The sequence below is a fragment of the Neovison vison genome, chromosome 9 (assembly GCF_020171115.1).
Source record: "Neovison vison isolate M4711 chromosome 9, ASM_NN_V1, whole genome shotgun sequence".
In the NCBI taxonomy this organism is placed as follows: Eukaryota; Metazoa; Chordata; class Mammalia; order Carnivora; family Mustelidae; genus Neogale; species Neogale vison.
Window position 1 is genome coordinate 28,292,551 of NC_058099.1, and position 27,825 is coordinate 28,320,375.

A 27,825-nucleotide genomic window follows, 5' to 3' on the forward strand; every position below is an offset into this window, starting at 1 on the left:
ATAGACTAATAGTAATAGACTAACAATAATAACAGTACTAGATTAACAATGCTTATTTCTCAGGACTCAACAATATTTATATACAAATTGTCCAAATTGGTCTAAGAGGAGAGTGTTTTCTTTACAATTCTAATTTCAAAATTTGAAGAATTATTTATGTAGAAGATAGAATCTGAAATGAAATTCAGGTCTCTTTCTTTTTTTTTTTTTAATTTAAAGAAACTATTTAGTTTCTGTCAACCTATTTCCATTTTGTTGCCTCTGTGGAAGAGAAGCTTAAGACCACTCAGTAGTTGTTCGCACCCATTCAGTGGCCAGAGCAGTGGGAGCTGCCGACCATCTTCAGTGGCAGGCTGAGCACTCCAGTCTTCAGGAGGGAACTGCTGAAGGTTACATGCATGCCTTCAGACCTGCCTTCAGGTTGGGTAGAACAGAACTCAGGAGCTGGAGCAATCCATTCATCCTGAAATTCCTCCTTGGTCACAATGTTTTCAGCAGCAGCTTACTCTTCTTTTTCAAACTCTTCATGATTTCTGGCGTGACCGCCCATGGGTGCTCATGGGAAATGGTGCCAGGCATGCTCAGAACTTCTCAGGCCTCCATCAATATCAGATCCATTGAGTGAGCTCTGTTTTTGTTGCAAGGGATGGCAATACCCACACAGTACAGTCCATGTTACACAGAGCGATGGTAGGCAGGTTAACATAAAATACCCCTGTGAGAGGCCAGTGGTCAGCCCTGAGGTTAGTAACCACAAGAAGTCTTGGCTCCCAGACAGCTATCTAAATCTGGCTAGGGAAGGTTCCAGAAGTGAAGCAGCCAGCAATGGGAGTGGCTCCAGTAGCATTAGGAAACTTCAGCACAGCTTGCTGACCAGTATTCCTGGATGATATGACACTGGCATCAGCTGGATTTCCAATGTCAACAATGGCATGAGCTTCCAGCAGAAGCATCTCCTACGTTCTCTTTAGATTTATGATGCAGGTACCATCACTTTTCCTTTTGCAGATGCGCTGTTCCATTTGAAAGTCAAGGTTCATGCCACCTAAGTGGGTTCCTGCTGCAAGTAATTTGAGGGCATCCTCCTCCTTCATTTGCAGGACATCAAAGGCTCCCGATATTGTGAAGGCTGTAACTTAAAATTACAACAGGAATGCAGAGCGCTGCGTGGACCCCTCTCTGGGTAGCAGAGAAAGTTCAGGTCTATTATGGATTTTTTTGTACATTGTTAATGGTATTTAATCACATTCATTTAACTTTCATTTGAAGAGGAGTATCACCTAGTTTATTTCTCTAATGTGTAGCACACTATGTGAGAATAAATAACTAAAACTTTTTGAATGGAAAATGAATAGATGGATGTATTTATAGGTTTGCTTACAGCAGATATATTCTCAAGTCACAAAGAACCAACTTTATCATTTATTTCATATTACCGTCATATTTTGAATTTTCTAATATGCCTTCAATTAACATATTATATTAAATTAAGAAAGAAAAGGAGTCACAATCTTTAAAATAAGATATCCACAGGGGAATTATTTCTTAATTTCCACTTCACACCTCCTAATTTCAGGTACTCATATATTAAGCACTTACTATATTCTACATATTTTAAAAAGTTATTTCATTTAATCCTCAAAGCAACTGAGGATATTATACAAAAGCTTTTTTGTTGTTGTTGTTGAGAAGAAAGAGGGAATTTAGCCAAATCACAAATCACATGACAGGCAAGTGGCATAGACCAAATTAAACTTCAAAGTCATTCTTTTACAAAATATGTAAGGCTATTTTTATTTTCCTTAACTATCTTTCTCTTTCTTCCCTCTATTTTTTAGGATTGTGAAATAGTCTCCAATTTTGGATTGACAATCTCAGCAAATGTGCTATATCATTTGTCTTTTAAAAATCAGGAGAAAGACAAGAAAGAGACAAGACTGCAAAGGAATATGGATAGAGCTAAATGGAATTATAATAAATTTGCACATTAATCTCGGCACATTGACAAAGGAATGTCATTATTTTCTTGTTCCTTGTCATTATTCAGGTCTTTGGCTAAATGTTCCATAGAGTCTTTTCTGGGTTATTCTATGCAACACATGTCCTCTCACTCTGTCTTCATTAAATATATTTATTCTCTTCATAGTATTACTAATATTTGAAATGTTATTATTGACATGTTTGTTTATTGTCTGTCTTGCCTACCAAAAAGTGGCTCTTGAGGGCTTGATTTTTTTTTTTCTTTTCTTTTTTTTTTTTTTCCAATTTATTTATTTTCAGAAAAACAGTATTCATTATTTTTTCACCACACCCAGTGCTCCATGCAAGCTGTGCCCTCTATAATACCCACCACCTGGTACCCCAACCTCCCACCCCCCCGCCACTTCAAACCCCTCAGATTGTTTTTCAGAGTCCATAGTCTCTCATGGTTCATCTCCCCTTCCAATTTACCCAAAAGCACATACCCTCCCCAATGTCCATAACCCTACCTCCCTTCTCCCAACCCCCCTCCCCCCAGCAACCCACAGTTTGTTTCGTGAGATTAAGAGTCACTTATGGTTTGTCTCCCTCCCTATCCCATCTTGTTTCATGGATTCTTCTCCTACCCACTTAAGCCCCCATGTTGCATCACCACTCCCTCATATCAGGGAGATCATATGATAGTTGTCTTTCTCCGCTTGGCTTATTTCGCTAAGCATGATACGCTCTAGTTCCATCCATGTTGTCGCAAATGGCAAGATTTCGTTTCTTTTGATGGCTGCATAATATTCCATTGTATATATATACCACATCTTCTTGATCCATTCATCTGTTGATGGACATCTAGGTTCTTTCCATAGTTTGGCTATTGTGGACATTGCTGCTATAAACATTCGGGTGCACGTGCCCCTTTGGATCACTAAGTTTGTATCTTTAGGGTAAATTCCCAGTAGTGCAATTGCTGGGTCATAGGGCAGTTCTATTTTCAACATTTTGAGGAACCTCCATGCTGTTTTCCAGAGTGGTTGCACCAGCTTGCATTCCCACCAACAGTGTAGGAGGGTTCCCCTTTCTCCGCATCCTCGCCAGCATCTGTCATTTCCTGACTTGTTGATTTTAGCCATTCTGACTGGTGTGAGGTGGTATCTCATTGTGGTTTTGATTTGTATTTCCCTGATGCCGAGTGATATGGAGCACTTTTTCATGTGTCTGTTGGCCATCTGGATGTCTTCTTTGCAGAAACGTCTGTTCATGTCCTCTGCCCATTTCTTGATTGGATTATTTGTTCTTTGGGTGTTGAGTTTGTTAAGTTCTTTATAGATTTTGGACACTAGTCCTTTATCTGATATGTCGTTTGCAAATATCTTCTCCCATTCTGTCAGTTGTCTTTTGGTTTTGTTAACTGTTTCCTTTGCTGTGCAAAAGCTTTTGATTTTGATGAAATCCCAAAAGTTCATTTTTGCCCTTGCTTCCCTTGCCTTTGGCGATGTTCCTAGGAAGATGTTGCTGCGGCTGAGGTCGAAGAGGTTGCTGCCTGTGTTCTCCTCAAGGATTTTGATGGATTCCTTTCTCACATTGAGGTCCTTAATCCATTTTGAATCTATTTTTGTGTGTGGTGTAAGGAAATGGTCCAATTTCATTTTTCTGCACGTGGCTGTCCAATTTTCCCAACACCATTTATTGAAGAGGCTGTCTTTTTTCCATTGGACATTCTTTCCTGCTTTGTCGAAGATTAGTTGACCATAGAGTTGAGGGTCTATTTCTGGGCTCTCTATTCTGTTCCATTGGTCTATGTGTCTGTTTTTGTGCCAGTACCATGCTGTCTTGATGATGACAGCTTTGTAATAAAGCTTGAAGTCCGGAATTGTGATGCCACCAACTTTGGCTTTGTTTTTCAATATCCCTTTGGCTATTCGAGGTCTTTTCTGGTTCCATATAAATTTTAAAATTATTTGTTCCATTTCTTTGAAAAAGATGGATGGTACTTTGATAGGAATTGCATTAAATGTGTAGATTGCTTTAGGTAGCATAGACATTTTCACAATATTTATTCTTCCAATCCAGGAGCATGGAACATTTTTCCATTTCTTTGTGTCTTCCTCAATTTCTTTCATGAGTACTTTATAGTTTTCTGAGTATAGATTCTGTGCCTCTTTGGTTAGGTTTATTCCTAGGTATCTTATGGTTTGGGGTGCAATTGTAAATGGGATTGATCCTTAATTTCTCTTTCTTCTGTCTTGTTGTTGGTGTAGAGAAATGCAACTGATTTCTGTGCATTGATCTTATATCCTGACACTTTACTGAATTCCTGTATAAGTTCTAGCAGTTTTGGAGTGGAGTCTTTTGGGTTTTCCACATAGAGTATCATATCATCTGCGAAGAGTGATAATTTGACTTCTTCTTTGCCGATTTGGATGCCTTTAATTTCCTTTTGTTGTCTGATTGCTGAGGCTAGGACTTCTAGTACTATGTTGAATAGCAGTGGTGATAATGGACATCCCTGCCGTGTTCCTGACCTTAGTGGAAAAGCTTTCAGTTTTTCTCCATTGAGAATGATATTTGCAGTGGGTTTTTCATAGATGGCTTTGATGATATTAAGGTATGTGCCCTCTATCCCTACACTTTGAAGGGTTTTGATCAGGAAGGGATGCTGTACTTTGTCAAATGCTTTTTCAGCATCTATTGAGAGTATCATATGGTTCTTGTTCTTTCTTTTATTGATGTGTTGTATCACATTGACTGATTTGCGGATGTTGAACCAACCTTGCAGCCCAGGGATAAATCCCACTTGGTCGTGGTGGATAATCCTTTTAATGTACTGTTGAATCCTATTGGCTAGTATTTTGGTGAGAATTTTCGCATCTGTGTTCATCAAGGATATTGGTCTATAGCTCTCTTTTTTGATGGGATCCTTGTCTGGTTTTGGGATCAAGATGATGCTGGCCTCATAAAATGAGTTTGGGAGTTTTCCTTCCATTTCTATTTTTTGGAACAGTTTCAGGAGAATAGGAATTAGTTCTTCTTTAAATGTTTGGTAGAATTCCCCCGGGAAGCCATCTGGCCCTGGGCTTTTGTTTGTTTGGAGATTTTTAATGACTGTTTCAATCTCCTTACTGGTTATGGGTCTGTTCAGGCTTTCTATTTCTTCCTGGTTCAATTTTGGTAGTTTATATGTTTCTAGGAATGCATCCATTTCTTCCAGATTGTCAAATTTGTTGTCGTAGAGTTGCTCATAGTATGTTCTTATAATAGTTTGTATTTCTTTGGTGTTAGTTGTGATCTCTCCTCATTCATATATGATTTTATTTATTTGGGTCCTTTCTCTTTTCTTTTTGATAAGTCTGGCCAGGGGTTTATCAATTTTATTAATTCTTTCAAAGAACCAGCTCCTAGTTTGGTTGATTTGTTCTATTGTTTTTTTGGTTTCTATTTCATTGATTTCTGCTCTGATCTTTATGATTTCTCTTCTCCTGCTGGGCTTAGGGTTTCTTTCTTGTTCTTTCTCCAGCTCCTTTAGGTGTAGGGTTAAGTTGTGTACCTGAGACCTTTCTTGTTTCTTGAGAAAAGCTTGTACCGCTATATATTTTCCCCTCAGGACTGCCTTTGTTGTGTCCCACAGATTTTGAACCGTTGTATTTTCATTATCATTTGTTTCCATGATTTTTTTCAATTCTTCTTTAATTTCCTGGTTGACCCATTCATTCTTTAGAAGGATGCTGTTTAGTCTCCATGTATTTGTGTTCTTTCCAAACTTCCTCTTGTGGTTGAGTTCTAGCTTCAGAGCATTGTGGTCTGAAAATATGCAGGGAATGATCCCAATCTTTTGATACTGGTTGAGTCCTGATTTAGGACCGAGGATGTGATCTATTCTGGAGAATGTTCCATGTGCACTAGAGAAGAATGTGTATTCTGTTGCTTTGGGATGAAATGTTCTGAATATATCTGTGATGTCCATCTCATCCAGTGTATCATTTAAGGCCTTTATTTCCCTGTTGATCTTTTGCTTGGATGATCTGTCCATTTCAGTGAGGGGAGTGTTAAAGTCTCCTACTATTATTGTATTATTGTTGATGTGTTTCTTTGATTTTGTTATTAATTGGTTTATATAGTTTGCTGCGCCCACGTTGGGGGCATAGATTTTTAAAATTGTTAGATCTTCTTGTTGGACAGACCCTTTGAGTATGATATAGTGTCCTTCCTCATCTCTTATTATAGTCTTTGGCTTAAAATCTAATTGATCTGATATAAGGATTGCCACTCCTGCTTTTTTCTGATGTCCATTAGCATGGTAAATTCTTTTCCACCCCCTCACTTTAAGTCTGGAGGTGTCTTCGGGTTTAAAATGAGTTTCTTGGAGGCAACATATAGATGGGTTTTGTTTTTTTATCCATTCTGATACCCTGTGTCTTTTGATTGGGGCATTTAGCCCATTAACATTCAGGGTAACTATTGAGAGAGATGATTTTAGTGCCATTGTATTGCCTGTAAGGTGACTGTTACTGTATATTGTCTCTGTTCCTTTCTGATCTACCACTTGTAGGCTCTCTCTTTGCTTAGAGGACCCCTTTCAGTATTTCCTGTAGAGCTGGTTTGGTGTTTGCAAATTATTTCAGTTTTTGTTTGTTCTGGAAGCTTTTAATCTCTCCTTCTATTTTCAATGATAGCCTAGCTGGATATAGTATTCTTGGCTGCATGTTTTTCTCGTTTAGTGCTCTGAAAATATCATGCCAGCTCTTTCTGGCCTGCCAGGTCTCTGTGGATAAGTCAGCTGCCAATCGAATACTTTTACCATTGTATGTTACAGACTTCTTTTCCCGGGCTGCTTTCAGGATTTTCTCTTTGTCACTAAGGCTTGTAAATTTTACTATTAGGTGACGGGGTGTGGGCCTATTCTTATTGATTTTGAGGGGCGTTCTCTGAACCTCCTGAATTTTGATGCTCGTTCCCTTTGCCATATTGGGGAAATTCTCCCCAATAATTCTCTCCAGTATACCTTCTGCTCCCCTCTCTCTTTCTTCTTCTTCTGGAATCCCAATTATTCTAATGTTGTTTCGTCTTATGGTGTCACTTATCTCTCGAATTCTCCCCTCATGGTCCAGTAGCTGTTTGTCCCTCTTTTGCTCAGCTTCTTTATTCTCTGTCATTTGGTCTTCTAGATCGCTAATTCTTTCTTCTGCCTCATTTATCCTAGCAGTGAGAGCCTCCATTTTTGATTGAACTTCATTAATAGCATTTTTGATTTCAACTTGGTTAGATTTTAGTTCTTTTATTTCTCCAGAAAGGGCTTTTATATCTCTGGAGAGGGTTTCTCTAATATCTTCCATGCCTTTTTCAAGCCCGGCTATAACCTTGAGAATTGTCATTTTGAACTCTAGATCTGACATATTACCAATGTCTGTATTAATTAGGTCCCTAGCCTTCGGTACTGCCTCTTGTTCTTTTTTTTGTTGTGAATTTTTCCGCCTTGTCATTTTGTCCAGCTAAGAGTATATGAAGGAGCAAGTAAAATACTAAAAGGGTGGCAACAATCCCAGGAAAATATGCTTTAACCAAATCAGAAGAGATCCCAAATTGTGAGGGGGGATTTCTCCCCCCTCACGATTGGGTGAGGGATCTCCTCTGATTGGGATCTCCTTTGATTGGGATCTCCCAATCTCTTCTGATTGGGATCTCCCAATCTCTTCTGATTGGGATCTCTTCTGATTTGGGGATAAAAAGAGGTTCAAAAAGAAAGAAAGAAAAAAAGAAAAAAAAGAATTAAAAAAAAGAAAATGAATAAACAAAAGTATAAAAAAGAAAAAAATATATATATATTAGATAATATAGTTAAAAAACATTAAAAAAGAAAAGGGTAAAAGTTATAAAAAATTTTAGCAGAAGAAGAGAAAAAAATGAAAAAGAAAAAAATTAAATTAACTGCAAGACTAAAAAATCACAGGCAGAAAGCCATGAGTTCCGTGGTTTGTTTTCTCCTCCTCTGGAATTCTGCTGCTCTCTCCTTGGTATTGAAACTGCACTCCTTGGTAGGTGAACTTGGTCTTGCCTGGATTTCTTGTTGATCTTCCGGGGGAGGGGCCTGGTGTAGTGATTCTCAAGTGTCTTTGCCCCAGGCGGAATTACACCGCCCTTACCAGGGGCCGGGCTGAGTGATCTGCTCGGCTTTGCTTTCAGGAGCTTTTGTTCCCTGAGCGCTTTCCATAGAGTTCTGGAGGACGGGAATACAAATGGCGGCCTCCTGGTCTCCGGCCCGGAGGAGCCGAGAGCCCAGGGCCCCGCTCCCCTGTGCGCCCTCAGCGAACAGCTCCTAGTAACTCTCGTCTGCCTAACCTCTGGCCGCGCTCCGAGCTCACCGAGCCTGCGACCGGTTCAAGGCAACTCCGAGCTGCGAGCTTACTGTCGGCTCTGTCTCTGCAGCCGGCTTTCCCGTTCCAATATCCGCAAGCTCTGCGACACTCAGACACCCCCCGATCCTTCTGTGACCCTGCGGGACCTGAGGTCACGCCGACCCCGTGTGGGCTTCGCCCCGGTCTAGCCTCCGGAGCGATGTCCCTCAGCGGAACAGACTTTTAAATTCCTGATTTTGTGCTCCGTTGCTCCGCCGCTTGCCGGGAGCTGGCCCCTCCCCCCGGGGTCTATCTTCCCATCGCTTTGGATTCACTTCTCCGCCAGTCCTACCTTTCAGAAAGTGGTTGTTTTTCTGTTTCTAGAATTGCTGTTCTTCTTCTCTTCGATCTGCTGATGGATTTGCAGGTGTTTGCAATCTTTAGATAAGCTCTCTAGCTGATCTCCTGCTAGCTGAGGTAGTCTCAGCCTGCTACTTCTCCGCCATCTTGACTCCTCCCCCGAGCGAGGGCTTGATTTTTATTGTCTTTTGTTCACCATTATTTCTCCAGTGCCTTGGACAATATCTGATAGAATTAAGTTGGACCAGTAATACCTGTTTAGTCACATTAAATGAATGATTACTTACTTACTTTCAGAATCAAGCTATGTGGGACGCCTGGGTGGCGCAGTTGGTTGGACGACTGCCTCCGGCTCAGGGCGTGATCCTGGAGTCCCGGGATCGAGTCCCACATCAGGCTCCCAGCTCCATGGGGAGTCTGCTTCGCTCTCTGACCTTCTCCTCGCTCATTCTCTCTCTCACTGTCTCTCTCTCTCAAATAAATAAAATAAAATAAAATCTTTAAAGGAGAAAAAATTTAAAAAAAAAAAAAAACAGAATCAAGCTATGTGTTTTAAGGAAGCTGCATAAGGTCTCTCTGGTGGTTTTCCCTTTTATTAAAAAAGATAGTAACTACCTCACAGTGAGTTGTAAGGATTACATAAAATATAATAAACTATTGTGAACTGTAGTATTTGTCCCTCAGGATAGTAACTACCTCACAGTGAGTTGTAAGGATTACATAAAATATAATAAACTATTGTGAACTGTAGTATTTGTCCCTCAGGATACCTCAAAAAAATGTTTCTTGTTATGGTCACATAAAACATTTGATAAAACAATTCAGTGAAATAGATGATTTATTTATGAAAAACATGCATATTTATGCACAAATTTAAATAGTGGAGAATTAAGGACAAAAGAAGGCAAACTAGTTGTTGATAATTATATAGTCAAAAAAGTGATTGCATCTCAGTCTTGAACTCATATTTCTTAACTGAATCTCTCAACATGCTTATTGAGGCATGGGTGTGACTAGAGACTATTTATACACAAACTTTTTGGTAAAAGTAGTAGGTAATACAAATCACTATGGAACTCGGCTAAACTCACCAGTTCATTTTACTTTAAACAGCCAATAGTCATTAAGCAGAATGAATTTAAAGCAATGACCTAGAAATCAAAGGCAGTGTATAACCTATTACAAATCTCTCGAGCTACCCAGCCTGCCAACAATTTTTAAACACTCTTCTGATTTTGAAGTTGCTATGTCATAAAATAACATTTTGGAAATTGAAGAAGAAAATAATGTAGAGTGTATATACACTGTGAAACTTTAAATTTCACTATTTCACTGTAATTACCAGAGAGGAGCAATGGTAACTTAGTAAAATCCAATTACATTTTTTTCCCCCAGCCAGGAGATTAGAGAGAGAGAAGTTGTAGAGAGAAAATGGTCTGTGTTTTCCCTATGACTAAAATTTTCCTTTTTCTATATCCTATTTAGGTCCTTCTCCTTCTCTATTTTTCAGTGCTACCGTGTATCCTTACAGTTGATTATCAATTAACATGTAAGTAATTGTATGATGATGATAACGATACTGCGGCCTTCCCTCTCTTTCTCAGGCAGCCCTGCAGATAAATTATAAGCGATCGATTCTTGCTGAAGTGAATAGATGGCCTAGTTTTGCTGCAATATTCAAGTTTTTTTTTCCCCTGCAGTCAATTCCCAGTGTCCTAGTGATTTATCTACCTTTGCTAAATTTTGTGTTCATGTTCTTTTTACCAGTGGCATGGAATTTTAATTAGCTTTTGATAAAATATATAAGGATACCTTCTAAACTAGGAATGGAGAAAAATTGCATTTTTTCTACCTCTGTAGGTCAAGATTTCTGCAAGCTAGTAGAAGCTAAAAGGCATTAATGGTTTGTGCATTTTTAACTAACGATATATAGGGCTCAATGTATGACAGGGCCTTGGTTATATCGTGGGAAATCCTAAGTCCTGTTAGGTTTCTCAATGGAATACAATGTGTTCAGGAACAACTGAATGTCTGTTTATCATTATTTTTACCATTTCATTTTAAAATAATTTCAAACTTAGAGAAAATTTATAAAAATTGTATAAAATAACTGATTTTTTTTACAGACTTATTAATTTTCTACACTTGTCCACATTTGCTTTACCTTCTCTATAGGAAATCATATTGTAGTTTTATAAGCCCACAATACTTCAGTATGCATTTCCTAAGACCAAATTATTTAATCACATAGCCAAAGCCATAATACAGTAATCAAATTCAAGAAACGTAGCATGGACATACCTTTTGCATACTTTGCGTTGCATATTCTAATTTCATCAATTGTCACAGTGTTTTGCTTTATAGCTATTTATTTTCTAGTATAAGATTTGGTCTAGGATCAGAAACTGTATTTAGCTATCATGTCTATTTAGTTTCCTTCAACCTGGAGCAGTTTGTTATGTTTTCTTTCTTTCGTGTCATTAAAGAATATAACCAGTAATTTTATAGAATATTCTTCAACTTAGGTATTACTGTCTTCCTATGAATAGATTCAAGTATGTATTATGGGCTGTGACACTACATAAGTGATGTTATATATTTTTCAGAATACCATATCTAGTAGCATATAATCTCTGTTTGTCTTGTATTGATGATGTTAATTTTGATAGTTTGGTGAATTAATCTATTATTGCCTAATAGTGGGGCACAAAATTAGCAGCTTAAAGAATACCCAACTTTACTGCATAACCAAGATGGGAACCACAGTTGAAGCTGTGGTATCATTTCAAGGTTTAACTATAAAAGGATCTGCTTCAAATCTCATATGACTCTAGGCAGAATTCAGACCCTTACAGGCCATAGGATTGTCCCTTCTGCCTATTGGTCTGAAGCTTCCCTCAATTCCATGGGCTTCTCAATAGGGAGCTCAGAATATAGCTGCTTGCTTCCTCAAAACCAGCAAGGGAGAAAGTCTACTAGCAAGATGGGTTACAAACTTACATAGTATTATCTTGCAAGGGGCATCTCGTTATCTTTGCTGTATTCTATTGATTTAAGTAACAGTTCCTGCCCATATTCAATGAAATGAGTTTATAGCAGACCAACTACCAGAAAGGGGGAGCCATCTAAGAGTCTGCCCTCCTCACTGTAAGAATTACTATGGTATTTTCTGATTCCTTTACCACTCACTTAGTTACTGGTTTTTATTTTGTTACTTATACATTTATGGGGGGGTTGAGATGATGTAATATACTATTCCACAACAACCCTTTTACTCCATAGTTCTAGTACCCATCCAGAATTCCTACCAGAATGTAACTTACTACATTAATTCTGAAATAGGAATTTTCTAATTCATAATCCATTCTATATTTATTAGAATTCTATTATCAGGAAAGGACTTATTCTATCACATATATATTTGTTTGTCTACTATAATCAACATGTGTCATTTTTCTTTAACTATCTTTAATATTTTCCCTTTATATGATTTTCTGATATTTAATTATCATGTCCCTTTATTTGATTTTCTAAATTCTATATTCACTCTGTTTTCTTGAACTGCTTGAGTTTGTCAGACTTTATTTTATTCAAATTTGGAAAATTCTGGCCATCATTTTACTTCAATGCTTTTTCTGCCCCCACTCAAGCATCAGTGGCTCTCATTAATTTATTATTTTAGGTTATTGGAATAAAAGGATTAAAGTATAACAGCATATACCTAAAACATGGTGAAGAGAATAGGTTCAAACTTAAATTATCATCAACTTAATGTAGACTGTTACATGCAGAAGAGGTTATATAAAAACTTAATGATAACTATATATTGAAAACCACTAACAAGTATGCAAAGAATAAATACAAAGAAATGTATCACTAAAGAAAATCAGCAAACCATGAAAGAAAGAAAAGAAAGGATAAGAAAAATAATCTTCAGAAATCATATAATTCACCATCAACAAATAATAAAATGACAATAAATACATATCTATCAATAATTACTAGTAGACTAAATGCTCCAATCAAAAGACAGGGTGACAGAAAATAAAAAAAAACAAGACCTATCTGTATACTGGCTTCAGGAGACTCATTTTAGACCTAAAGATACCTGCAGATTGAAAGTGAGGGGCTGGAGAAACATCTAAAATGCTAATGGATATCAAATATAAGCTGGAGTAGCAATACTTCTATCAGACAAAGTAGACTTTAAAATAAAGACTGTAACAGGAGGCAAAGGAGGACACTATATAATCATAGAGGGGACAATCCAACAGGAAGCTATAACAATTGTAACTAAGCATTCAACATGGAAGTATCAAAATACATAAAACAGTTAATAATGAACATCTAGTATTTAATAAATAAAAATAAAATAATAGTAGGGGACTTTAACACTCCACACATCAATGGACAGATCACATAAACAGAAAATCAGCAAAGAAACAAAACCTTTGAAAGAAACACTGGAACAGACAGACTTAGTTAAGATATAGTCAGAACATTCCATCCTAAAACAACAGAATATGCATTCTTTTCAAGTCCAAACAGAACACTCCCCAGAATAGATCACATATTAAGCCCATAAAAATAAGCCTCAAGCAAATAAGAAGATCAAGTGATACTATGCATATTTTGTGACCACAATGCTGAAATCAACCACACACACACACACACACACACACACCCCACAAAAAAATTTAAAATAAATAATAAAAAGAAAAAAAAAAAAAAAACCTCACCCAAATCTGGGAAAACCACAAATACATGAAGGTTAAATAACATGCTATTAAAGAATGAATAGGTCAGCCAAGAAAGAAGAAATTAAGAATTAAAATAAGAGAAGAAATTATGAAAATTAAAACATAACAGTCCCAAACCTCTGGGATACAACAAATGTGGTTCTAAGAAGGGAGTTTATAGCAATACAGACCTACCTCAAGAAGCAGGAAAAATCTCAAATAAACAACCTTACTTTATATCTAAAGGAGCTAGAAAAATAATAAAAGAAAAAACCTAAAACCAGCAGAAGAAAGGAAATAATAAAGATTAGAGCAGAAAGAAGTGATATAGAAAGTAAAAAACCCAATAAAATAATGAAACCAGGAACTGGTTCTTAGAAAAAAAAAATCACTAAAATTGTTAAACTTCTAGTGAGACTTCTCAAGAAAAAAGAGAAAGGACTCAAATAAATAAAATCACAAAAGAAAGAGGAGAAATAACAACCAAACCCACAGAAATACAATTATAAGAGAATATTCTGAAAAACTACATGCCAACAAGTTAGACAACTTGGAAAAAAAGCATAAATTCTTAGAAACATAAACTACCAAAACTGAAACAGGAAGAGATGGAAACTTGAAGAGACCTATAAAAAGAAAAGAAATTGAATCAGTAGTGATGCCTAGGTGGCTCAGTCGGTTAAGCAGCTGTCCTCAGCTCAGGTTATGATCCTAGGGTCCTGGGATCGAGTACCACATTGGGCTCACTGCTCGGTGGGGAGTCTGCTTCCCCCCCACCCCTTCCCTTGCTTGTGCTCTCTCTCTCTCTCTCTAATAAATTAATACATAAAATCTTTAATAAAAAGAAATCGAATCAGTAATTTAGAAAATTTCCAATAAATGAAAGTCCAGGACCAAATGGCTTAACAGATAAATTCCACCAAATGTTAAAAAAGAGATAAACTTACTCTCCTCAAACTATTCCAAACAAAAAAACCAAAACAAAACAGAAAAGGTAGGAAAACACCTTCATTCTATGAGGCCAGAATTACTGTCATACCAAAATCAGATGGAGACTACTAAAAACAAACAAACAAACAAACAAAAAAACTATAGGTCAATATCCCTGAGGAACAAAGATGCCAAAAAAAAAAAAAAAAAAATACTAGCAAACCCAATCCAACAATACATTAAAAAAAAAAAAAATTCATGGTAAGTGTGATTTATTTCTGAGAGGGGAACTACCAAACACTGATGAAAGAAAGTGAAGTCAGAAAATATTATATCTAAGGGTGCCTGGGTGGCTCAATTGGTTAACCATCCCACTCTTGTTTTTGGCTCAGGTCATGATCTCAGGGTTTTAGAAAGGAGCCCCACGTTAGAAGTCTTCTTGAGAGTCTCTTTCCCACTCACTCAAACAAATAAACAAACAAACAAAATAAGTAAAATCTTTAAAATGTTATATCTATGTTGTGAATTTTGGCTCAACATTACTAAATTAAGTGTTATTGTGGATTTTTCTGGGTCAATTTTCCCAAGTTCATTTTTTTTTTAAATGTAAGAACATTTTTCATGTGTTGTAATTTAAAACATTTGTTTTCTTTTTTCTTATCTTCTAATTATACATATAACCTGTACATACAGATAATATATATATACATATATGTGTATATATATATATGTGTGTGTGTATATATACATATGTGTATACACACACACACACATATATCAGGGGTTTTGTTTGCTTTGTTTTTTGCTTACTGTTCATTTTAGTCACTTTTGATCTTATCCTTTTAAGGATGTAATTTTTATTCTCTTGGCTATTTTTCCCATCATCCTTCAAAGCCCCTTACTAAATTATTTCAATCTATATTCTCTTGGACATGTTGTAATTTATTTTTCATTTTAATAGTGAGATCGGCTTATTTAAATCAATTTTTCTCTTAAGTTCAATCAACTCTCCTTAAATTGCATGCTGCATTTTTTAAACCAAATTCATTCTTAATTTTGGAATTTCAGATTTCATCATTTGTTTAATATTTGTCTGTACTTGATTGAGGATTTGGAGTGTATTTTTATAATTCTCTTTCATTTTGAAATCATTCTGTTGTGAGAAAGGATAATCAGCTGATTTACATTCTCTGTATGCTTAACACAGTAGCTTCATATCCGGTTGGTCAGACTTTTTTCTTTTTTTTTTTTTTTAAGATTATTTATTTATTTATTTATTTGACAGAGAGAGATCACAAGTAGGCAGAGAGGCAGGCAGAGCAAGAGAGAGGAGGAAGCAGGCTCCCTGCTGAGCAGAGAGCCCGATGCGGGACTCGATCCCAGGACCCTGAGATCATGACCTGAGCCGAAGGCAGCGGCTTAACCCACTGAGCCACCCAGGCACCCTGGTCAGACTTTTTTCTATTTCTGGTATCCCATCATGTCTTCTATCCTACTCTTGCCATTTCTCTATGAAGAACCAATTGTCTCTATATATCTCCTTTTCTCCTAGGAAAAAAAATGCTCCTTTGAGGGTGTCACTTCTGGTCCATGTCTCTCTCTTTTTTTTAAAGATTTTATTTATTTATTTGACAGAGAGAGATCACAAGTAGGCAGAGAGGCAGGCAGAGAGAGAGAGAGAGGGAAGCAGGCTCCCTGCTGAGCAGAGAGCCCGATGCGGGACTCGATCCCAGGACCGTGATATCATGACCTGAGCCAAAGACAGCGGCCTAACCCACTGAGCCACCCAGGCGCCCCTGGTCCATGTCTCTTTGAACTCCCTTTTATATAGTTAATATTGTGACTTGTTAAGACCTAGATGTGTGATCAGTACTTTGAAGTTACAGACTTTCTCTTCCTATGTGTGATTTTACCTGTGCTTTGTCTAAGACCTCCAATTCCCTTCTCTTTTGCAGAGTCTCTTGAGTCCCCTCCCTCTCATTCTTTTCATGCACAGTATCTGTACTAATGATATCTGGTTGTTTATTTCTTTATTAATAATTTCACCTGTGAAAATCTCTGGCTCCTAGTACTGTTAAGTTGTGAAGCAAGTGCTTTTATTTCATGTTTCTTTTGTTTTATCTTGTTTCTTCATATTATGCTTATCTGGGAGGATGTGTTGAGAAATTCAGGTTTAGGCAGCTGCTATTATCCTAGAGCAGCCCTATTTATTCTTCAAGTAATTCAGCAGTGCTAAGTGGTGGGATAATAGTGCAATCATAATATAAGCTAACATGATTGATGATATATCTTGTTCCAAATAATATTATGAGAACTTTCCATGTTTTTTTCCACTTAATTCTTGTGATACTCTAAGATAAACATCATTTATCTTTTCATTTTAAAGATAAGAAAACTAAGGTTTTAATAGTAAGTGGCAGGGCTGATATTTCAACTAAGCTCTATTTTTCTACAATGCAGATACTCTTTTCACAATATATCAACATATAGATTTTGTTCTCAGTTCCACTATGCGAGTATGTTGAGCAAACTTTTTTTTTTTTAAGATTTTATTTATTTATTTGAGATAGAGAGGGAGAGAGGGAAAAAGAAAAGAGAGCAAGAATAGGGGGTAGGGGCAGACAGAGAGGAAGAAGCTTGGAGCCTGATGTGGGGTTTAATCCTAGGACTCTGGGATTAAGAATTGAGCTGAAGGCAGACACCTAATAGACTAAGCCATGCAGGCAGCCCCTTGAGCAAACTTCTTAAACTATCTCAGTGTCTCAGCTTTCTAAAAATAATAGTTATATCATAAAGTAAGAGATTCTACCTCACTGGGTTGTTGAAATTATTAAATTTATATAAATCATCTAGTCTGTTGCCTGGTAAACCATAGGAACTTAAAGAATAGCAGCTTCCTATTACGCAGCCATTGGGTGTAATTCAGAATGCAGTGATTTATGCCACTGCGAGGAAGTCAGATGTGTACACTGACTATGGTGGGTTTAGCTAAAGGGTTTGGAAAAAGCTTAAAATCTAAGACAAAGGAAGGCAGACTGTTAAAGAAGGGTGAATTTGAGAAGTGCTCTCACAACATAAAACACAGGAAAACCAAGCAAGAATGAGGATCACAAGCAGAAGACAAAAACTGGGGTCTCACTGCGTCATCTTCATGGGACATATGAGCATATGACAGTGGCTTGGAGGTCAATACTCAGGAGGTCTACCCAGTTCCAATACTGAAGAGTAACTGAAAATTTTTCCTCTTTTATTTTATTTATTTATTTTTTTATTAATTAATTTATTTTCAGAAAAACAGTATTCATTATTTTTTCACCACACCCAGTGCTCCATGCAATCCAGAGAACAGTGTGGAGATTTCTCTTTTATTTTTTAACTGATCCTGATGGAATTCATTGCTTCAGTTGAGGGACCTCATATATTTCTGAAATTCCATTTAATATATTTACAATTATAATAACTCAGTGGCTAGTGCACATCACATGTTAAAAATTTGTGAGTAACTTTGGGGCCAATGTAATCTGTATTCTCTTTTTTACTTGGTCTAAACTGTAGCTTATAATTTTTAAAGATGGAGGGTTACTTTTGACAATTCAATTTTAAAACTACATTATGTCCATATTTCACAATAAACACTAGGTTAGAATTGGGTACACAGTGTGCATCTGTAGCAATTGTTTCATAATCAAGTTTCCAATTTAAAAAATTCTAAGAGGAATCTGTAAGAAATTAAGATTTTAAAAGATACAATTTAATGGACTATTTATTCAATCTCACATTAATAAGCCCAGTGCATTTTTAAATACACATTATCTATGTTCCTGCACATACTCATTTTGATCATTCTAATTAAATATAATTAAATTGAATGATGTGTATAGCTAGGCACCATCTGCCAATTCCTGATGTTGATTCACAACTTATTAACACTTCCTGAATAAAAAGCAGAGGCAGCTTTATTAGAAAGAGTGCTAAAGTCAGCAAAACTAGGATCAGATCCTGACACTGCACTTTCTTCCTAAATAAAAAAATGCAGTTGATTAAATCTCTCTGTGCTTTGCCTTCCTGTTTGGAAATAGTAATAATAATATGAACCCATGCTATTGATGTGAGAAACAGAAACAAAGTATCTATCATGAAATCTGGGTAAAGCAGTTTAGATTTATAAATTTTTTAATATGAACACATTATTTCATCAAGATATTTGCAAAAACAAAACAAAAAAAAAAAAACACTGAATTGTGTCCCTCCTAAATTCTATGTTGAAGTCCCAACCCTCAGTATTTCAGAATGTAACCACATTTAGATATAAGGTCTTTAAAGAGGTGACTGAGATAAATGAGACAATTAGGGTGGGGCCCTAATACAATATGGCTCGTGTCTTTAGAAGAAGAGGAAGAAACATTGAGGATAAAAGTGCAAACCTGGAGGACAATGTGAACATGTTGCAAGAGAAAGGCCATTTGCAAGTTAAAAGAGAAATCTCAGGAGAAACAAAACTTGCAGACGACTTGATCTTGGATTTCAGCCTCAAGAACCATGAAAAATAAATTTCTATTGGTTTAGTCACCCTGTTTGTAGTATTTTGTAATGGCAGCCCTAGCAAACTAATATGATATTCCATTTTTTCCCATTTACTTCCATATAATAAAACAAAAATGCACAGAGCAAGCAGTATAGAACACATCTTTTTTAGACTGTAATATTTTTAGTTACATAAAGAAGTGTTATCCCACTGATAAAGCTTCTCTTACCAATATTTCCAGAGTTCCTTTGCCCCATCTTTCCCAGAGCAATCGCTGTGAGTAATTGCTCATTAAGAGTTGTGCAAAGGGCAAATCAAAGCGTCACTATTAAAAGAAGCTCTTGCTTTAGCTGAACACTGACCTGATGTAAAGTTCACATGTGCATCTGGGAAAGAATTAATGGGAAGAAAAGCTGACAAAATGCAAGCAACAAATCACTTTTTATTTTTTTGCTACTCTCACTTGTTTAGAATCATATGGATGAATGCAACATACTACAAAGAGTAAAGGCCAGTACCCTCTTTTAAGATGTATTTGTTCACTGAAATACTTTTGCAGCATCTGCTTCCACTGTGGCTTTCCTGAGTATCTTATTTCTTAAACCATCTTTTGCTATCTGAGTCTGCTGGACTTCAAGTTGTAACGGGTTAAAAGCATGAGTAGGCAAAATCAATCATTGTCTTTTTTACTTTATTCTGCTCTTCCATCAAGTGTCTAGTTCTTTTCCTAAGACCCTGTACTAATCATTTTATACATTAAAATAACTTATATCATCATTTCAAAGTACCCATTTTGATACATGGAAATAATTTCCACTTTGTTTATTAAATTAGTCATGGGATTGCAAACTTCAGAAAATAACACAAAACTATTTCTCTAAAACTCAATGCTTAAAATCTAAGTTGTTGGCAGGAAGTAAATTCTATATGAAGTTTATATATACTTTATTTAAGTTTCTCTTCCAGAAATTGCAAAGGCTTAAATTCAAGAATGAATCAAGGACCAGAGTTTCTTATTCCCTACACCCCCGACCCCCACGTACCCTATATTGCCATTGTCCCATCACCTAGGGCTTCTTTTTATTCATTTTATTATCATCACCTAGTGCTGCTTTCTCAAATTCCACCAGCTCCTTATCCTCCTGTCTTACTTTGTTTTACGTCCCCATACAGTATGCTTATGTGATGCATCATCATTTATCAAATCTCTGATTATCTTCCAACCCTGTTATCTGAATGGCAGACAACTTTTTCCTTCAAATTTTCTTTCTGGGGCACTTGGGTGGCTCAGTGGGTCAAAGCTTCTGCCTTTGGCTCGTCATGATCCCAGGGTCCTGGGATCGAGCCCTGCTCTCAGGCTCTCTGCTCAGTGGGGAGCCTGCTTCCTCCTCTCTCTCTGCCTGCCTCTCTACTTGTGATCTCTGTCTGTCAAATAAATAAATAAAATCTTAAAATTTTTTTTTTCTATTTCTTTAATGCCTGGAACATAACTAGAGATGGCTTTTTTTTTTTTTAAGATTTTATTTATTTATTTGAGAGAGCGTGAGAGAGCATGAGAAAGCACAAGGGAGAGCACAAGTGGCGGTGGTGGGGCGCAGAGGAAGAGGGAGAAGCAGACTCCCCACTGACAGGGAGCCCCATGTAGGGCTCCATTTAAGTCCAGGATCACGAACTACGCTGAAGGCACAGGCTTAGCTAACTGAGCCACCCAGGTACCTCAAGATGGTTGTTTTTTGCCTGAAAGAAATAGTACTTATGTGAAAACAAGGGCAACAAGTATAAGCAAATATTGATCACTTGAGCTCGTACAAGTATTGCAGTCTTGTCTGTGTTAGCTGAGCTAAGCTAATGTCAACTTGACTAAGTTGGTACCACTTCTCTTTATGGTTCCATTGTGTTTTGAACTATATTAACTTGCTCAGGTAAAACATAATTTCTGAGAATACCTACTCTGATTCTAGGTTTACATTAGTCAAATTAAAAAAAAAAAAAAAGAAAATGAAAACCAAAGAAAATAATGAGATTTGGGATATGGTTAGTGAATTAGGCACTATACTTAGAATGTGTCATTGTTGGAGGCAGAGTGAGATATCCCAGCAGCTTCCAGCTTATCCTTGTTTTTATCTAATACAGGTCTATCTATTCTTCCCAATTTTTGGCCATGATGGCCAACAGCAACCCAAAGCCCAAATACTTGGCTATGAAATTATGGACGCTTTCACTACAGCAAGGCAAAAATTTCCGCCCAAAAAAAGAAAAGAAAAAAAGAAATATTGGGATGGACACAAACTTGCTGCAAGAGTGAAAATAATGGCATAAGCGAACATAAGGAATATAAAGTGTTTCATATATTACTTTTAATTCCATTGAAGAATTTGGAGAAATAAGATGGTAAGCTTAGGCTTTTAATTCTCTACTCAGATTCTGGTAATGATCCACAACACTTTCATGACTTCCCTGAAAGATACCATTGTCTCCTACAACCACAAATCTCAAAGAGATTTGTAGGTATGGTTTCTGATTTTCTCAAAACTAAACACATGAACTTTAATCCTACAGATCTCTGTAGGATTAATCCACAACATATAGTCACAGTCTTACAGAATCTAATGTTAAATTTAAGGCTTTGACTAGGAGGGAATCCCTGAAACTTGTTATGCCGTCATTCACGCATTTTCCAGGAAAGCTGAGGATTTTGAAGACTTACATCATTTGACCCTCCTTTGACAGTACAAGTAACATTTTTACCACATCAGAGGTGAATAAAGAATGTACGATGAACTCTACTAAGGTAATCCTTTATGAGTTGCTGACCCTTCTAATCTGTACTACCCATATCACTTCTCATTTCTTCTAAGCTGGAAAAAAAAAGTGACTAGTTTTATGTAGTGGTGAAAAGTTAAGCCCCACTGATACTTACAGGAACGTGGAAGTGAGTAAGATACCTAATGGGATTGAGTATTTGGGTAAGAAGATTTCTGGGCAGAAGCTCGAAAGTGTCCACTGGATTCAGGAAGGCTATCTTTTTATCTATCTACCATCTGATATAGAAAAATGAACAATTAAGAAATAAAAATTTCTGATAGAATCTAGAGAATACATTTTCATGTAAGGACCCGCTGGGTTTGAAACTGTTTTCACATAGGTTTCAAAATAAGAAATGGCCTGAGAGAAAAGATCAAATCCAGGGCTCTGTCAGTAAAAGATGGTCTGGGGGTTAACATCCCAAGGGTGTGGCTATAATACTCTATTGTAAGACTTCTGGAAGATTTATTATGGTGCCTCATAAATGCTCTCAGCTAGACACAAAGATTTCTATGAGCATTCTTCATAGACCTTTTCTTTTAGGGGGTTTCTAAAAATCTTTTGAAGTATTATCACTTAGCATCTTTACTGTCAGCTCAAGGGAGAGGGAAGCTTGTCTCAAAGAGATTTGTAGCTATGGTTTCTGTCTAATGGAGTGGATTGTAATCTGATACACAGAAAGTTTGCAAGGATTTCAGAGAAGTTACACACTTCGCAAAGTATACAGTTCAAAATGCAAAGAGGTCTTGGAGTCTCCAGCTTCCTATATGAACAATCAGGCTGGGAAAACTAAAGCATTAGGAAAAATGGACAATTTTTCAGAGAAAATGGTTACAGTTAAGAGTGCAGTGGGCAGGGCACCTGGGTGGCTCAGTGGGTTAAGCCGCTGCCTTCGGCTCAGGTCATGATCTCAGGGTCCTGGTATAGAGTCCCACATCGGGCTCTCTGCTTAGCAGGGAGCCTGCTTCTCTTCCGCTCTCTCTCTTCCTGCCTCTCTGCCTACTTGTGATCTCTCTCTCTCTGTCAAATAAATAAAATAAATAAATTAAAAAAAAAAAAAGAGTGCAGCGGGCAGAACTCAGTTGAGGAGTACCAAGGAGTAGAAATAGAGCCTCCTCAGTGGAGCAAGAGTGACTGCCAACCCGTACTTGCCTGTATTTTATCTTTGCTATGGCCAGGGACTGCTATGTGCCTCCCATTTGACATCCCCCCGCCCTTTGTTGTTGTTGTTTGTTTGTTTGTTCAGTTCTCCTGAGCCAGTTTCACAATTTTGTCCGGTGTATGTGGATTACAAATAATTTGTCATTTTATTTTTTTTATTTATTTTTTTTTAATTTTTTTTTTTTTTTAATTTGTCATTTTAGTTCACAGGTTTTCAGAATAAGAGAAACTCAGGAAACCACATCTATACTCTGGCCTTGTTTAAATGAAAATATATTAAGCCTTAAGATTGGGACCAGATGTCACCGTAGAATAAGGCTTTTAGGACTCTTGGGTCTGAGTGTATTTTCATGTGAGAAGACTATTACTCCTCAGGGGTCAGAAGGTCGATTGTGGTTGCCAATTTCCAAAGAAGTCTATAGCTTGCAATAACAAATAGAATATGATAGAATGGCATTGTGTAATTTCCAGTCCTTGCCTTTAGGAGGACGGAGAGCTTCTGCTTCTCCTCCCGTGGAATTCTGGCTTTTGGGAACCCTGATTTTTCATGCAGAAAGTATAACTACTCTGCTGAAGAGATCATGTGTAGAGACCTATGTAAAAGCTATGTGGAAAGGATAGGCACTGTGATTACATGATCATGAAGGAAGACTCAATCATTCTAGTATCTTAGCTGAGCCTAAGAAGATTCCAGCATGAACTGGGGCCTTCATTCAACTTCAGAAAAAACTTTAACTGAAGCCCCCAAAAGAACTGCCAAGTTGAACCAATCAACCAACAAAACAGATAATAAAATGAATGATGTGTTAATCCACTAAGTTTATATAAAACTAGATACAAAAATAGATAAAAATACATAAAACATATAAAGGAGAGTTATGTAAAATATTAGATAAAATATATATAAAAATAGATAACTGTGTCTTTTTATCTGTTGAGATAATAAATAGAAGTGTCTGCATTTATATTTTATTCCTGAGGATACATCAACACTCTTCCCTGACCCTAACTTATCCTGCATAATAGATAACATTTTCATCATGGTGGTCAAAATTTTCAGTATTAAAGTGAAATTCAGTCATAAATAATGCCTCTTATCTCCACCAAGTATGCTGAGCCTTTGAGATTCATGCAAAACCAGTTCAATAGGTTAGAGATTTGCTCTAAGGTCATCGCCCTTAGATATTAATGCATAAAAGATTTAAGGTTTTACAGCTTCTTGAACATAAAGAGCTTTTGTATTATTTTCCCCATCAAAAACTATTTCTTAAGCATATGTTTTAAAAGTGTGAAATATTTGTAACATTTCAAAGCTTTTAATTAATCTAGTTTCAAATTTTCCTCCAAATGTTTATCATTAATGCTAAACACTGAAACAAGGATGGCAAAGAGGTATTATTTTGTTCCTTTTTACCTCCATATAACAGACATTTTCAACTAACCATGGTATTGTTTTCCATCGAGCTCAGACATGACTGTAGAAACCTTCATAACATATTTCTCAAAGCAACTACTATTAGTATATTGGATTCAGTATTGTAATATGAAACATATTTGCCATACTTATACCAAAGATATTTCCACTGATATCAGAAAAAAGAAAATTATGTATGTTTCAACAGTATTATCTCATACTGTTCTTGAAATACCAGCAAATGCAACAGAGTAAAAATTATTACAAGATAAAGAGAATGCTAAAGAATCAAAACTTAGAGGTAATATGATTGTATACTTTGTACTCCAATATGTTAATTGAGAAAAAATGAAATTTGGGAAGGAATTTAAGTTAGAAGGCACTATGCAAATAAATCTTTAGATACCAACAGTTTCCTATATTCCTTTAATAAAAAGAAGTATATTAAAATGATCTCAATTTATAAAAATACTAACAGGAAATGGATAAGAACCAAGGAAGAAAAATTTTAAATTTCATTCTGAGATACAGAAGAACAGAATGAAGTAAAAGCATATTAAAGAGCTAGATGGAAAGATCAATATCACAAAAATAATACTTCAAATCAGTTTATTATATTAATGTGATTATCATAAAGTAATAATGAAAATTATGTTTAGTACCTAAAACATAATTCAAATTAAATTCTGGGATAATCAAGAATTTTTAATGTTTTAACAAGCTACATAAATTAAGATTGTGTAATACAGACACAAAAACAGTCAGGCAGAGAAAAAAGCAGAATAGAAAATCTGAAAACAAACCGAAGGATAATGAACATGGCAGTTCATATTTATAGGGAAAGTATGGATTATCTCACAGTTGGTACAGGGATAACCAGTTAAGTACTAGAAAAATAAAGTTATATTTATACTAACATTATGTACAAAAACAATGTCACTTGAAATCTATGTAAAAGAAACAAAGCCCCATGAAAAATAGACATTTCTTTGTATGGGAAATTGTGTAGATGATCTTAAGGTGATCTCAAAAATTTATATGTAAAAGCAGAGGAAAACATTTAGATATTTTATTTCTGAAGTAAGCACATCTTCTTAAGTCTACTCAGCTCTCAACAACTCTCTTTTCTCTTTTAAGTACCTCTTTCTGTGCTAGGTTCACAGAGATGGGAACTTAACCATCATATTGAATAAGCATGCTGTATTTTGTTGTTGTTGTTTCTGTCAGTTTCTAGAATAGTGCTCGGCAAATATAGATACTTGACGGATATTTGTTAATTAAGGTCTGTCTAAGCAGGATTGTGCATCTTATTTCTCCCAGGAATCTAGTAATTCAACTTGGAACATGTAAAGTAAATGATAAGATGTCATATACTTCTCTGAAAACACAAGAGGCACTTAATCCTCAGAAGTAAGGAAAACACAGAGAGAAGATTCAGAGTCCAGATGTTTAATATCCCAAAATGGAGAAATTATCAAAAAAAACTATAGTGCATTCATACAATATATAACTCTGCATTCAATAAAGAACACATTTTCAAAGCATACTTAAGAACGAAGTAGAAAAAGTACACTATATGAAAGCTAAGGACAAAAGACTACAGTAACATTTACTTTTTGAACGAAAATAAAATCTTCAATTTTTTACCATTATTAATCTACTAGATAAAAGTTCAAAATAGTAATAGTAACAACATACTTCTGATTACAGAATAAGAATAGGTGAGATGAATGACAGAATTTTTTTAAAGGATAGGAGGTAGTAATTGGGAATATTGTTACAAAATAACTATACTATTAGTGAAATAATAGCGTTAATTGAAAACGGATTTTTTTAATGACTCATTTAGTAACTCCAAATTTTAGTTTTATCCCATCCTAAAGTAATACATGGCTCTACCTCACAGTTTTCATAAAACCATGTACAAGAATGTGTTATTTTAAACTATAACTATTCTGTCAATTTAAGTTCTTCTTATCAATTGATATAGTAATATACATAGTCAGCATCTAGATTCATTTTTTAAAACATTTACTACCCCCTTCACCCATTCTCCACCCCCCCAACACACTCTAATTCCTGCCTCTGGCAACTACCAATCTTTTTTGTTATCTATTAAGTTTTTTTTTTTTTTTGAAGATTTTATTTATTTATTTGACAGACAGAAATCACAAGTAGGCAGAGAGGCAGGCAGAGAGAGAGAAAGGGAAGCAGGCTCTCTGCTGAGCAAAGATCCCGATGTAGTGCTCTATCCCAGGACCCTGGGATCATGACCTGACTGAAGGCAGTGACTTAACCCACTGAGCCACCCACGTGCCCCTATAAGCTCTTTTTTTTTTTTTTTTAAGATTTTATTTTTTTATTCAAGGGCTAAGTTCTTTTCTTTCATAGGGCTGATTAGAATTCCATATACTCCTACCTACCTAAACTTCAATTAGAATACATCATCTATGGCAGAAAATGTCTTTAAAATATAATATTAAATTAAAAACTCTTGCAAAGTTATCTGAAAGAAGAATCACCTAGATTTTTATGGCTATTTTCCCTAATCATTTCCCAAAATTAATGCTATAGGATTTTTAAAACAAAGCTTTCCTAAAACACCTCATTTAGCTTTCATAGAAATCATTGCTTATTTTCACAGATATATTTTAGTTTTTCCATAATAGTTAATGAAACCTTATATTTGTATTAAGAAGTATAATAAAAAAATAACACCTACTCTGTAATCAAACTTAGCTAGTTTTTGTATACTTTTATTTTTTTTCCAGTAATATATTCCTTTATTCTACTTAATGAAATTCTCTAGCTATTTATTGTTCTTTTTTTTCCAATTTATTTATTTTCAGAAAAACAGTATTCATTATTTTTTCACCACACCCAGTGCTCCATGCAAGCTGTGCCCTCTATAATACCCACCACCTGGTACCCCAACCTCCCACCCCCCCCGCCACTTCAAACCCCTCAGATTGTTTTTCAGAGTCCATAGTCTCTCATGGTTCATCTCCCCTTCCAATTTACCCAAAAGCACATACCCTCCCCAATGTCCATAACCCTACCCCCCTTCTCCCAACCCCCCTCCCCCCAGCAACCCACAGTTTGTTTCGTGAGATTAGTTTTTGTATACTTTTATAACTCAACTGGTGGAACAGAAATGTCCAGGTTAGTGAAAAGTAGCCCACTAGCCATGAGTGTTTGGTGTTTGGCATAGCAGAGAAGTCTTTATGTGTAGTAACTGATAGAATCAGTTAACCTTTCTCTCAGGTAAGTGCAGATCTGAAAGGAAAACTATACACTGTGAAGCTATATTCGGTTTATGGCCTATCAAACGTACACTGTTCGGGTATGCAGAGTTTTAAATATGTGTAACACTAAGTTACTGAATAAACTCAGTAGAGTACAAACAAGAAGTTGCTTTATACCTAGATTTTTATTTTTATTTTTCATTTTTTAAAAGATTTTATTTATTTATTTGACAGGGAGATCACAAGTAGGCAGAGAGGCAGGCAAGAGAGAGAGAGGAAGAAGCAGGCTCCCCATGGAGCAGAGAGCCTGATGTGGGGCTTGATCCCAGGGCCCTGGGATCAT

The 27,825-nt window shown here is 36.2% G+C and overlaps 1 pseudogene; it reads right to left on the reverse strand.

The window, feature by feature from the left end:
• Window positions 1-276: 276 nt before the first annotated feature.
• The window catches only part of LOC122916714, a 70,316-nt pseudogene continuing 42,767 nt past the window's right edge, over window positions 277-27,825 (reverse strand).